Raw genomic sequence first — 12954 nt, 5'->3', positions numbered from 1 at the left:
CGCTTTGTTACTACTACATTGACACTCAGATACAGTAGGCTATAGGTCTACATTTAAACTATATAGAAAATGTTAATGTAAAGGTTGTTTACATTCCTTACTCCTTTCACTATGTACAGTATGTTCATTAGAAACTGATGCTCTCTTTACCCACTGTGTAATCACATATTTGTTACATGTGCCGACTAAAACAGGTGTTTCACCTGACCGTGAAATGTTTCTTACAAGCCCTTAACCAACAATGCAGTTCAGAAAAATAAAAGAGCAACAATAAAATGAGGCTATATACAGGGGGTACCGGTACCGAGTCAATGTGTGGGGGTAATCTCATTTCATTGAACATTTGTTTCACCATCATTAGCGTTGTTGATCTGCAATATAGTAGTACCAGCTCTGGCCCAAAGGTAGAGGTGTACCACATTTACCTTTTGTGCGTAGATGTTTCTGGGGGCATTTAATGGTCCTGAAATACTGCTCTGCTTGTCATGGCACATTTCACCACCCAACTGTTACGTAAAAATCAATCATAGATTAGCCTCTGAAATGGACAGACAAGCTTTGATGGCTGGATCATGTATAATGGGAGTTAACCATTTCAATATTTGTATTCACTTGACTGACTTGAGACCTGTTAAAGAGCCCTTTGTTTAAGCCTTTTGTGATGGCCCCTCACCAGAGAGAGAAGGGACAGCTTTGTTTAAACTGGGTGTTATGTCAGTTATGTAACTTGATGTTCTAACTCTGTTTAGATAAATGACTGTCTGAATGAAACAGGGCTGCTCTTCTTGATAAAGACAATGATGAAACATTCACAGGTGTTTATGAAAACAAAATACAAATATTTAAAAATAATATTTTTTGGGGCGGGGCATATTTACTTCAGCAGGAAGGTTACATTCATAAGGCACATAATAAAGATGCGATTGTGATTAGATGCATAAGGCACATTTTATTTCACATACAGAATGCAGCAGATATGCTGTATATCTTTAGATCTGGAAGGGGTTCTAACAAGCCGTGGCGTAGATCTGGAAGGGGTTCTAACAAGCCGTGGCGTAGATCTGGAAGGGGTTCTAACGAGCCGTGGCGTAGATCTGGAAGGGGTTCTAACGAGCCGTGGCATCTATCTAAGCGTTCTAACGAGCCTTGACATACAGTCGATCTTGAAAGGGAGGGGCGAAATCATAGTTCCCACGTTTCACTCTAGACTCAGCTCCATCCCCTCCAACGTGGAGAAACAGAGCTTCTGGAATGAAACGACGAAGGACAGGAAGTGCTCCATCCTGGCCAGACCCTCCCCAAGCCACACAAGTTTACCTGGACAGACACACAGAGGAGATGTGATGTGCTAGGGTTTTCAACTGAATCTCTGACGGCACTGTATAGGAATCCCCTACCTGTGAAGGGTTAGGATCAGTATAGACTAGGTTTATGGCTAGGTTAGCATTACCTGCAGAGAAGGGCAAGAATGCTTCCCTCTGGACCAACTTGACGACTTGGTGCTGGAAGTGTCCTTGGTTGAAGTTGTCTGGTGTTTCCCTCTCCGTCTTGTCAAACAGCACCGAGGTCAGAACGTGCATCAACGCTGTTCCCTGAGAACAACACAGACAATATCCTCTACCTTTGCCTAAATTCAGTACAATGCAAAGAACATTCACCAACAGAGTCTACTGACATCCATTTATTGTGTCCCTTCACTAATGATCTCAAAGGACCGTATGCTGTGTGAAAGGCCATACCTATTCACTGACAAAATCCTAAGTGGGACAGCACAAAATGAGACGCAGAGATGTGACTTAAATAAAAAGGAAACTGTTGGGTGTTTTTCTTTCAACTCTCCCCGGGGCAGTACAAACAAAGGCCAGGGTTATAGCTATCCCCCCAAAAAACAATCAGTTGGTACTAAACGCAAAACCAACAGCTTGATCTGAACATATAACAGGGAATCATGGTGTTGTGGAATTCGCTGTGACCTCACTCTGCCCCTTCAGTCTGGTCCTTACGAGAGCACAAACACAATTAGTAAATTGACCTCAGGTGAGCATCAGTAGTGGCTGTACTGGGGCCCACCTCCAGGAGAGGGCACAGTCAGACCACTTGATCAGGCTGATCCCTCACACATCCCCCCCCTCAAGCCAGACCCAGGGGAGCTCGCGCCAGCCGGACCCACCAGGTCTCGGTGAGAAAGCACATCCGCATTACTGTGTAGTTTTCCAGGCTTGTGAACCACCTCAAATGTAAATGTGCTGCAGTGCTAGGAACCACCTCGTTATCCGGCTATTGTTGTCCCTCTGTCCCGCCATCCACTTGAGGGGGGTGTGGTCAGTGACCAGACGGAAACTTCTCCCCAGGAGGTAGTACCTCAGATACCCTAGTGCCCATTTAATCACCAACGCCTCTCTCTTTTTAATTTTATTTTTTATTTCACCTTTATTTAACCAGGTAGGCTAGTTGAGAACAAGTTCTCATTTACAACTGCGACCTGGCCAAGATAAAGCAAAGCAGTGCAACAGAAACAACAACACAGAGTTACATGGAATAAACAAGCGTACAGTCAACACAATAGGAAAAAAAGAGTCTATATACAGTGTTTGCAAATGGCATGATGAGGTATGGCAATAAATAGGCCATAGTAGCAAAGTAATTATAATTTAGCAACACTGGAGTGATAGATGAGCAGATGATGATGAGCAGATGATGGTGTGTAAGTAGTGATACTGGTGTGCAAAAGAGCAGCAAAGTAAATAAAAACAATATGGGGATGAGGTAGGTAGATTTAGGTGGGCTATTTACAGATGGACTATGTACAGCTGCAGCGATCGGTTAGCTGCACAGATATTTTGACACCCACCAAGTTTGGTACTCACCAAACTCAGATTTACTATAAGAAAAATTTGATTACCTTTGCTGTTCTTCGTCAGAATGCACTCCCAGGACTTCTACTTCAACAACAAATGTTGGTTTGGTTCCAAATAATCCATAGTTATATCCAAATAGCGGCGTTTTGTTCGTGCGTTCAAGACACTATCCGAAGGGTAACGAAGGGTGACGCGCCGGCACGTATTGTGACAAATTTCAAAATATTCCATTACCGTACTTCGAAGCATGTCAAACGCTGTTTAAAATCTATTTTTATGCGATTTTTCTCATAAAATAGCGATAATAATCCGCCCGGGAGACGTCGTTTTCGTTCAAAGACTGAAAATGTAAAATGGACTCTTCACGTGCACGTCCGTCTCATTGTTCTCAGATCGACCACTATCCAAATGCGCTACTGTTTTTCAGCCAGGGACTGCAGAGTCATCATTCAACGTTCTGGCGCCTTCTGAGAGCCTATGGGAGCCTTAGAAAGTGTCACGTTACAGCAGAGATCCTCTGTTTTCAATAAAGAGGCTAAATAAGGCCAAGAAATGGTCAGAGAGGGCACTTCCTGTTTGGAATCTTCTCGGGTTTTGGCCTTGCCACATGAGTTCTGTTATACTCACAGACACCATTCAAACAGTTTTAGAAACTTTAGGGTGTTTTCTATCCAAATCAAACAATTATATGCATATTCTAGTTTCTGGGCAGGAGTAATAAACAGATTAAATCGGGTACATTTTTTATCCGGCCGCGAAAATACTGCCCCCTATCCATAACAGGTTAATCAAACCTACAAATGCTGATGCTCCAGATACTCAACTAGTCTAAAGAAGGCCAGTTGTATTGCTTCTTTAATCAGAACAACAGTTTTCAGCTTTGCTACCATAACTGCAAAAGGGTTTTCTAATTACCAATTAGCCTTTTAAAATTCTAAACTTGGATTAGCTAACACAATGTGCCATTGGAACACAGGAGTGATGGTTGCTGATAATGGGCCTCTGCACGCCTATGTTGATATTCCATAAAAAAAAACTGCAGTTTCCAGCAACAATAGTCATATACAACATTAACAATGTCTACACTGTTTTTCTGATCAATTTGATGTTATTTTAATGGACAAAAAATTGGTTTTTCTTTCAAAAACAAGGACATTTCTAAGTGACCCCAAGCTTTTGAACGGTAGTGTATACAGTGGGGCAAAAAAGTATTTAGTCAGCCACCAATTGTGCAAGTTCTCCCACTTAAAAAGATGAGAGAGGCCTGTAATGTTCATCATAGGTACACTTCAACTATGACAGACAAAATGAGAAAAAAATAAAGAAAATCACATTGTAGGATTTTTTATGAATTTATTTGCAAATGATGGTGGAAAATAAGTATTTGGTCAATAACAAAAGTTTATCTCAATACTTTGTTATATACCCTTTGTTGGCAATGACACAGGTCAAATGTTTTCTGTAAGTCTTCACAAGGTTTTCACACACTGTTGTTGGTATTTTGGCCCATTCCTCCATGCAGATCTCCTCTAGAGCAGTGATGTTTTGGGGCTGTCGCTGGGCAACACGGACTTTCAACTCCCTCCAAAGATTTTCTATGGGGTTGAGATCTGGAGACTGGCTAGGCCACTCCATGACCTTGAAATGCTTCTTATGAAGCCACTCCTTCGTTGCCCGGGCGGTGTGTTTGGGATCATTGTCATGCTGAAAGACCCAGCCACGTTTCATCTTCAATGCCCTTGCTGATGGTAGGCTTTGTTACTTTGGTCCCAGCTCTCTGCAGGTCATTCACTAGGTCCCCCCGTGTGGTTCTGGGATTTTTGCTCACCGTTCTTGTGATCATTTTGACCCCACGGGGTGAGATCTTGCGTGGAGCCCCAGATCGAGGGAGATTATCAGTGGTCTTGTATGTCTTCCATTTCCTAATAATTTCTCCCACAGTTGATTTCTTCAAACCAAGCTGCTTACCTATTGCAGATTCAGTCTTCCCAGCCTGGTGCAGGTCTACAATTTTGTTTCTGATGTCCTTTGACAGCTCTTTGGTCTTGGCCATAGTGGAGTTTGGAGTGTGACTGTTTGAGGTTGTGGACAGGTGTCTTTTATACTGATAACAAGTTCAAACAGGTGCCATTAACACAGGTAACGAGTGGAGGACAGAGGAGCCTCTTAAAGAAGAAGTTACAGGTCTGTGAGAGCCAGAAATCTTGCTTGTTTGTAGGTGACCAAATACTTATTTTCCACCATAATTTGCAAATAAATTCATGAAAATCCTACAATGTGATTTTCTGGATTTTTTTTCTAATTTTGTCTGTCATAGTTGACGTGTACCTATGATGAAAATTACAGGCCTCTCTCATCTTTTTAAGTGGGAGAACTTGCACAATTGGTGGCTGACTAAATACTTTTTTGCCCCACTGTATATAACATTTTTAAAAAAGGCATGAAAAAATATTGTGGCAGACAGTAGTTGGAGCACTCTAATGAAGATGTCATGTTGACGTTGAAACATCAGTCACCTACTTGTACTCATCTGATGATAATGGAATAAAGCCTGAGCGTAAGAAGTAAATCTCTACCTGTGAGTGTTCCAACTGGTCTGCCATGAATTTGTAATTTTTTTAGGTTTTTCTTGGTAAACCCTTTTGCTAAAAATCCAGTAACTTTCTGTACAAAACTTTTATTTGATCCACAGAGGTCACTATCTCACCCTGTATGTGTGGGTATTTGATGAGGAAGACCAGGGCCAGAGCACGATGGTGGAGGGGGTCTCAGTGACGGCCAGGAACAGCACCAGGTTGGCCTCCTGGAAACCATCCTCACTGGAGTGCTTGTGCTCTCAGCAGAGGGACCAGGGAGGAAAGAGGCCGGCATTACATTTGAAACAAAATGTATACAGTGTATGACCCACCAAGGGTGTGTGGATCCACTTCAGGACTGTAACAGCTTGACTACCTGTCAAAATTATTACTCTTCTCATTTGTTTTTGAAACCACACACTAGATCTTCTGTCCATTCTACCATAGCCAAGAACGAGCTGCTTACGTTCTCTATCTCAGTGAGGAAGGTGTCAAGTTAGTCTCTGGGGTTGCTGGTATTCATGTCCTGCCTGTGTCTTTCCACATCCTCCCTGATGAGTTCCTCCAGGGCCATATAGTAGCTGAACATGGTGTTGTGAGGACCTAGGAGACGCTCCATCGGTGCGGGGAACACGTCGTACTGCTGCAGTACACAGAGGGAACATGCCATGGCCTGTCAGTCAAAGCTATATCCCTTGGGGGAGTTGTAATCATGCTTATTGCCACCAGGGTCATTACACTGAATTTAAATGGAATCAAGCCCAACCCAGTTAAGTAGTCATCAAGTCATTAATCTCCAGGAGTATTTCCTCCTCCAGTCAGTTCCTACCAAGCCCCACATGGTTCCCTCCAGCCAGATGGCCTCGTTCAAGTACTTCAGCAGGGTCTGGAAGTTGTGGTCTCTGTAGTCAAATCTCTTCCCAAACAATATCTGGCAGATGATATTGGACACGGCATTGTTGAACATGGATGCAGGGTAGAAGGCTCCGCCTGAGAAAAGGAAGGGAGGGGATTGACCCGTTTGGCAAATCAATTTTGTGACATCACACATAGATCAGTGCCTCTGCATCTCTTCCCTCTCTCCTGTACCCCTCTCTCCTTCTTCTCCTGTACCTCTCTTCTTCTTCTCCCCTTGTTCCCCTTTTGCTTTCCTCTTCAACCAAACACAATTCAATATTATTTTTGTAATACAATAAATAGCCTAAAGTTATCTTACAAACTACACTGAACCAAAATATAAACGCAACATGCAACAATTTCTAAGATTTTACTGAGTTACAGTTCATATAAGGACATATAAATAAATAATTTGGGCCCTAATTTATGGATTTCACATGACTGTGAATACAGATATGCATCTGTTGGTCACAGATACCACCATTTGCCTCATGCAGTGCTACACATCACCTTTGCATAGAGTTGATCAGGCTGTTGATTGTGGCCTGTAGATAGTTGTCCCACTCCACTTCAATGGCTGTGGGAAGTGGCTGGATATTGGCGGAAACTGGAACACACTGTCTTACATGTCGATCCAGAGCATTTTCAGCTTCCAGGAACTGTGTACAGATTCTTGCAACATGGGGCTGTGCATTATCATACTGAAACATGAGGTGATGGCGGTGGATGAATGGCACGACAATGGGCCTCAGGATCTCGTCACGGTATCTCTGTGCATTTAAATTGCCATCAACAAAATGAAATTATGTTCATTGTCCGTGGCATCTGCTTGCCTATACCATAACACCACCGCCACCACGGGGGCACTGGTCACAAGGTAATCCAGTAATTGTAGTAAACAGTGCCACACTCAGGCAGAAAACGGAATGTTCTATTCTCAGAAAGGCCCATCTTTTCAAAGAAAACATACTTTTTAATTATATCTATATTTGAGAAAAATAAGTAGTTTTGTTGTGATCACAAGAAAATCCAAATAATTGAGGTAAAGATCCCCACAGTCAGGCAGAAAAATCTGAATGTTCTATCACAAAGTGAGAAAAATTTGTTTCACTTGCTGATTTACCATAAGAGTAAGTTAATAGATGACATTCACTGCTATAAACCTGTCTCCAATATAATCGCATAGTTTACACAGACCCGCCGCTGACTTTTGTGCGAAAAGGCATCCCATGGTCTGTTTTGTCAACGAGCTCAATGTACAGTGTGTTCGGAAAGTATTCAGACCCCTTGACTTTTTCAACATTTTGTTATGTTACAGCCTTATTCTAAAATGGATGAAATAAAAAAAATGTCCTCATCAATCTATACACAATACCCCAGAATGACAAAGTGAGAACATATTTTTAGAAATGTTTGCAAATGTATTCAAAATAAAAACAGAAATACCTTATTTACATAAGTATTCAGACCCTTTGCTATGAGACTTGAAAATGAGCTCATGTGCATCCTGTTTCCATTGGTCATCCTTGAGATGGTTCTACAACTTAATTGGAGTCCACCTGTGGTAAATTCAATTGATTGGACATGATTTGGAAAGGCACACATCTGTCTATATAAGGTCCCACAGTTGACAGTGCATGTCAGAGCAAATACCAAGCCATGAGGTCAAAGGAATTGGCCATAGAGCTCTGAGACAGGATTGTGTTGAGGCACAGATCTGGGGAAGGCTACCAAAACATTTCTGCAGCATTGTGGGTCCCCAAGAACACACTGGCCTCCATCTTTCTTAAATGGAAGAAGTTTGGGACCACCAACACTCTTCCTAGAGCTGGCAGCTCGGCGAAACTGGAAATCAGGGGAGAAGGGCCATGGTCAGGAAGGTGACCAAGAACCCAATGGTCACTCTGACAGAGCTCCAGAGTACCTCTGTGGAGATGGGAGAACCTTCCAGAAGGACAACCATCTCTGCAGCACTCCACCAATCAGGCCTTTATGGTAGAGTGGCCAGACTGAAGCCACTCCTTAGTAAAAGGCACATGACAGCCCGCTTGGAGTTGCCAAAAGGCACCTAAAGAACTCTCAGACCATGAGAAACAAGGTTCTCTGGTCTGATGAAACCAATATTGAACTCTTTGGCTTGAATGTCAATCGTCACGTCTGGAGGAAACCTGGCACATCCCTACGGTGAAGCATGGTGGTGGCAGCTTCTTGCTGTGGGGATATTTTTCAGCGGCAGGAACTGGGAGACTAGTTAGGATCAAGGGAAAGATGAACGGATCAAAGTACAGTGAGATCCTTGATGAAAACCTGCTCCAGAGCACTCAGGACCTCATACTGGGGCAAAGGTTCAACTTCCAACAGGACAATGACCCTAAGCACACAGCCAAGACAACGCAGGAGTGGCTTCAGGACAAGTCTCTGAATGTCCTCGAGTGGCCCAGCTAGAGCCCCGATTGAACATCTCTGGAGAGACCTGAAAATAGCTGTGCAGTGATGCTCCCCATTCAACCTGACAGAGCTTGAGAGGATCTGCAGAGAAGAATGTGAGAAACTCCCCAAATACAGGTGTGCCAGGCTTGTAGTGTCATACCCAAGAAGACTCAAGGCTGTAATGACTGCCGAAGGTGCTTCAACAAAGTACTGAGTAAAGGTTTTGAATTCTTATGTAAATGTGATATTTCAGTTTTTTATTAAAACATTTTTTGCAAACAATTCTAAAAACCTGTTTTTTGCTCTGTCATTATGGAGTATTGTGTGTAGATTGATGAGAAAAAAAATAATTGAATCAATTTTAGAATAAGGCTGTGTATTTCAAACACTGATGGTAACCAGATGATGCCAATAATTTAAGTAGCCTAGTAAACGATGCCCCCCTCTGGTATGTTCAATTGCGAACTGTCTGGGACTCGTTGTTTCCCTGTTAACTACTCAAAGATATTTCACTTATTAAGTCAAAGACGAAATTAACTGCAATACACTAGTCTCAAATGTATTTGCATAACTAGGCTACGCAGAACCACGGCGGACCCATTGTGTAAAATTTGAATATTTTCTCGCTTTGTGCACAGGGCATTGTCATGCTGAAACCTTCTCCAAACTGTTGCCACCAAGTTGAAAGCACAGAGTCATCTAGAGTGTTATTGTATGCTGTAGCATTAAGATTTCCCTTCACTGGAACTAAGGGGCCTAGCTCAAACCATGAAAAACAGCCCCAGACCATTATTCCTCCTCCTGACAGATGGTGAAGCATGATTCATCACTCTAGAGAATGTGTTTCCACTGCTCCAGAGTCCAATGGCGGCGAGCTTTACACCACTCCAGCCGATGCTTGGCATTGTGCATGGTGATCTTAGGCTTGTGTGCGGCTGCTCGACCATAGAAATCAATTTCATTAAGCTCCCAGCAAACAGTTATTGTGCTGAAGTTGCTTCCAGAGGTAGTTTGGAACTCGGTAGTTCAGACTATTTTTAAGCGCTATGCGCTTCAGCACTCAGTGGTCCCTTTCTGTGAACTTGTGTGACCAGACGTTGTTGCTCCTAGATGTTTCCACTTCCCAATAACAGCACTTACAGTTGACCAGGGCAGCTGTAGCAGGGCAGAAATTTGATGAACTGATTTGTTGGAAAGGTGGCATCCTATGACAGTGCCACGTTGAAAGTCACTGAGCTCTAAGGCCATTCTACTGCCAATGTTTTTCAAGGCTGATTGCATGGCTGTGTGCTCGATTTTATACACCTGTCAGCAACGGGTGTAGCTGAAATAGCCAAATCCACAAATTTTAAGGGGTGTCCACATACTTTTGTATATACAGTATAGTGCTCATATCGCTGTATTCCAATGGATAGTTATCTCACCACACCGGCATTGTGAAAGGACGCACTCAGAATGCACAGAGCCATCATAGTATTTTGAACGTATGCTTTCATCGCTTTGCCATACATCAGGGATGTAAAATGAAAGCGAAAAAATGATAAAAGCCAGGTATACAGACATAACTGAGGGAAGTAGTTTGGGGGTGGAGGGTTGTCCACGGGTAGAAAAAATATTTTTGCCCACGCTGCAGACGGTTCTATAGGTCTGCTAATACAGGACTATTAGGCCCAGTGCACTACTTTTGTGAAAAAATAATTTTTACTTAAAAAATATATTTATTCAGATTTTTCAGGGGGTACAGCAGCACCCTCAGCACCCCTACTTCCCGCGGTTATAAATACTGAGAAAGAGGCATTGGAGGAAATTCTTATTGAGTCAGATGCATATGCTGGGAGCGACCTGGAGCAAGATGACTCGGGAATAGAATAGTTTTTTCTAGAAGGATTGGATTCTGTTTTAGATGTGTAAGTAAATTATTTTGTATAACTTTCTATAGTTTACTATATGCATTTGGTATTTTTTAATATAGTTGTGGTCTACTTCTTTTTGTTTTGTATTTACAGTATAGTGGTGTCCTGTCCTATGTAGCCTATAACCAGTGTATCATTGCAAAGTAGTTACATATTGTATATATTTCACATTAGTTAGCTGGTAAACGTTGTACATATTCTGTGTAACATTGGAGAGGTGTTTACCAAATTCTCATGGTCATTGTTACTTTGTCTCTAAAGGTAGGCTACCTGTGTCCCACTGTTTTCATTGTATAGGCTAGTAAATTGCTTTGACATTACAGTAATGTCGTTTTGTTATATAGTTGTGTTTTGGACTATGTACAGTTGAAGTTGAAGTTTACATACACCTTAGCCAAATACATTTAAACTCAGTTTTTCACAATTCCTGACATTTAATCCTAGTAAAAATTCCCTGTCAGGTCATTTAGGATCACCACTTTATTTTAAGAATGTGAAATGTCAGAATAATAGTAGAGAGAATTATTTCTTTCAGCTTTTATTTCTTTCATCACATTCCCAGTGGGTCAGAAGTTTACATACACTCAATTAGTATTTGGTAGCATTGCCTTTAAATTGTTTAACTTGGGTCAAACGTTTTGGGTAGCCTTCCACAGGTTCCCAACAATAAGTTGGGTGAATTGTGGCCCATTCCTCCTGACAGAGCTGGTGTAACTGAGTCAGGTTTGTAGGTCTCCTTGCTCGCACACACTTTTCAGTTCTGCCCACAAATTTTCTATAGGATTGAGGTCAGGGCTTTGTGATGGCCACTCCAATACCTTGACTTTGTTGTCCTTAAGCCATTTTGCCACAACTTTGGAAGTCGCCTCTTCACTGTTGACGTTGAGACTGCAATGTAGCAGCCACATGGCAAAGTTGCCACATTATGACTAACTGTACAAATCATCCATGGCTTTTGGTAGCTATTGTTAGTATTGTGCTAATGTTAGCCTTGAGCGCTGAATGTCACAAAAGTTAGGGATAACAAGTACCATTCACTTGATACACAGGGGGACTGTTGTTAATGCTGTAGCTAATGTCTATCACCTTGAGTATGAAGTATCCCCTCATTGTTGCGTCTTTGCTAGCCATCTTGGGGAAACCCAGCGGCACAATGTTGCCCATCCTCTGTGTCTCATGGATGACAGTGTCAGTGTAGGACATGTTGGGTCTGTCAGACATGTTAGGCTGGCGGGACTGTCCTATCACTCTGTTTATCTCAGCCTGGACCTTCCCTGGAGGGAAAAGGTGAAGGGATCAATCAATAGATCAATCAATCACGCGGGTGCTGTGGAAGAGTCGACTCCCCCTGTATCTCTGGGTAGTTCATCATGTAGACCAGGGCCTAGCATAAAGGGGTGGCAACGGTCTTCATCCCAGCCTCGATCAGATCCAGGGTACATACCACTAGGGTCTCTGTACCCAATTTGTAAGTCGCTCTGCATAAGAGCGTCTGCTAAATGTCTTAAATGTAAAATGTAAATGTATTGAACACTGACAGACTGAGTATCATAATCCACACAGAGCCAACCAAAGAGGGGGGAAGTCTGTCATATATGAAAATCAGTGCTCCCCCCTTTCCATTACAAAGACATGGTTCCAACACTCTGCTGAACACGGGGTTTCAATTAGTTTCAAATAGCACCGACACCAAAATCTTCACATTATGATATGACTCCACTGACAACTATAGGGCAAAACGTCAGGAACGTCATCACTTATGACCTTTTTACTCTGAATATGGACTGTTTGAAGTGTTTTATCTCAAGTTTTTTGTGATCTGTTCTGGTTGGATTTCCCCTCCAGCCCTTTGATGATGGAGATGGAAACTGACTGGGGTAAAGAAATCAGAAATCTAGAGCAACACGACCGAGCTTCCAGCTCTCTCACACGTACACTTTTCATTCACACTCTTCTCAACACACACATGCTCGTCACAATGGAAGAGGCACATGTATAGCTACCTAGTCAATATCTGTTATAGTTGGAAGCCTCACACACACACACACACACACACACACACACACACACACACACACACACACACACACACACACACACACACACACACCACACACACACACACACACGTATACTCTAGTAATTAAATTGTCTATCTATGGTCTTTATAGGATGCATTTGGGTCACCATGTGTGGAGTAGGCACCTTTGATGAGGAGATGGGACTGTGAGTAGTGCATTGGATTTAACTTGACCGGCATTGAGGGTTGGTGGGGCTTTC

At 42.5% G+C, this 12954-nt stretch overlaps 1 pseudogene; it reads right to left on the bottom strand.

Moving 5' to 3' along the window:
* Positions 1-865: 865 nt before the first annotated feature.
* Positions 866-12934, bottom strand: LOC106613477 (cytochrome P450 2J2-like; annotated as a pseudogene).
* Positions 12935-12954: the final 20 nt, after the last annotated feature.

This window comes from Salmo salar, chromosome 10 (genome assembly GCF_965601325.2).
Source record: "Salmo salar chromosome 10, fSalSal1, whole genome shotgun sequence".
NCBI classification, from domain to species: Eukaryota; Metazoa; Chordata; class Actinopteri; order Salmoniformes; family Salmonidae; genus Salmo; species Salmo salar.
This window is presented reverse-complemented; position numbering and strand designations above follow the sequence as displayed.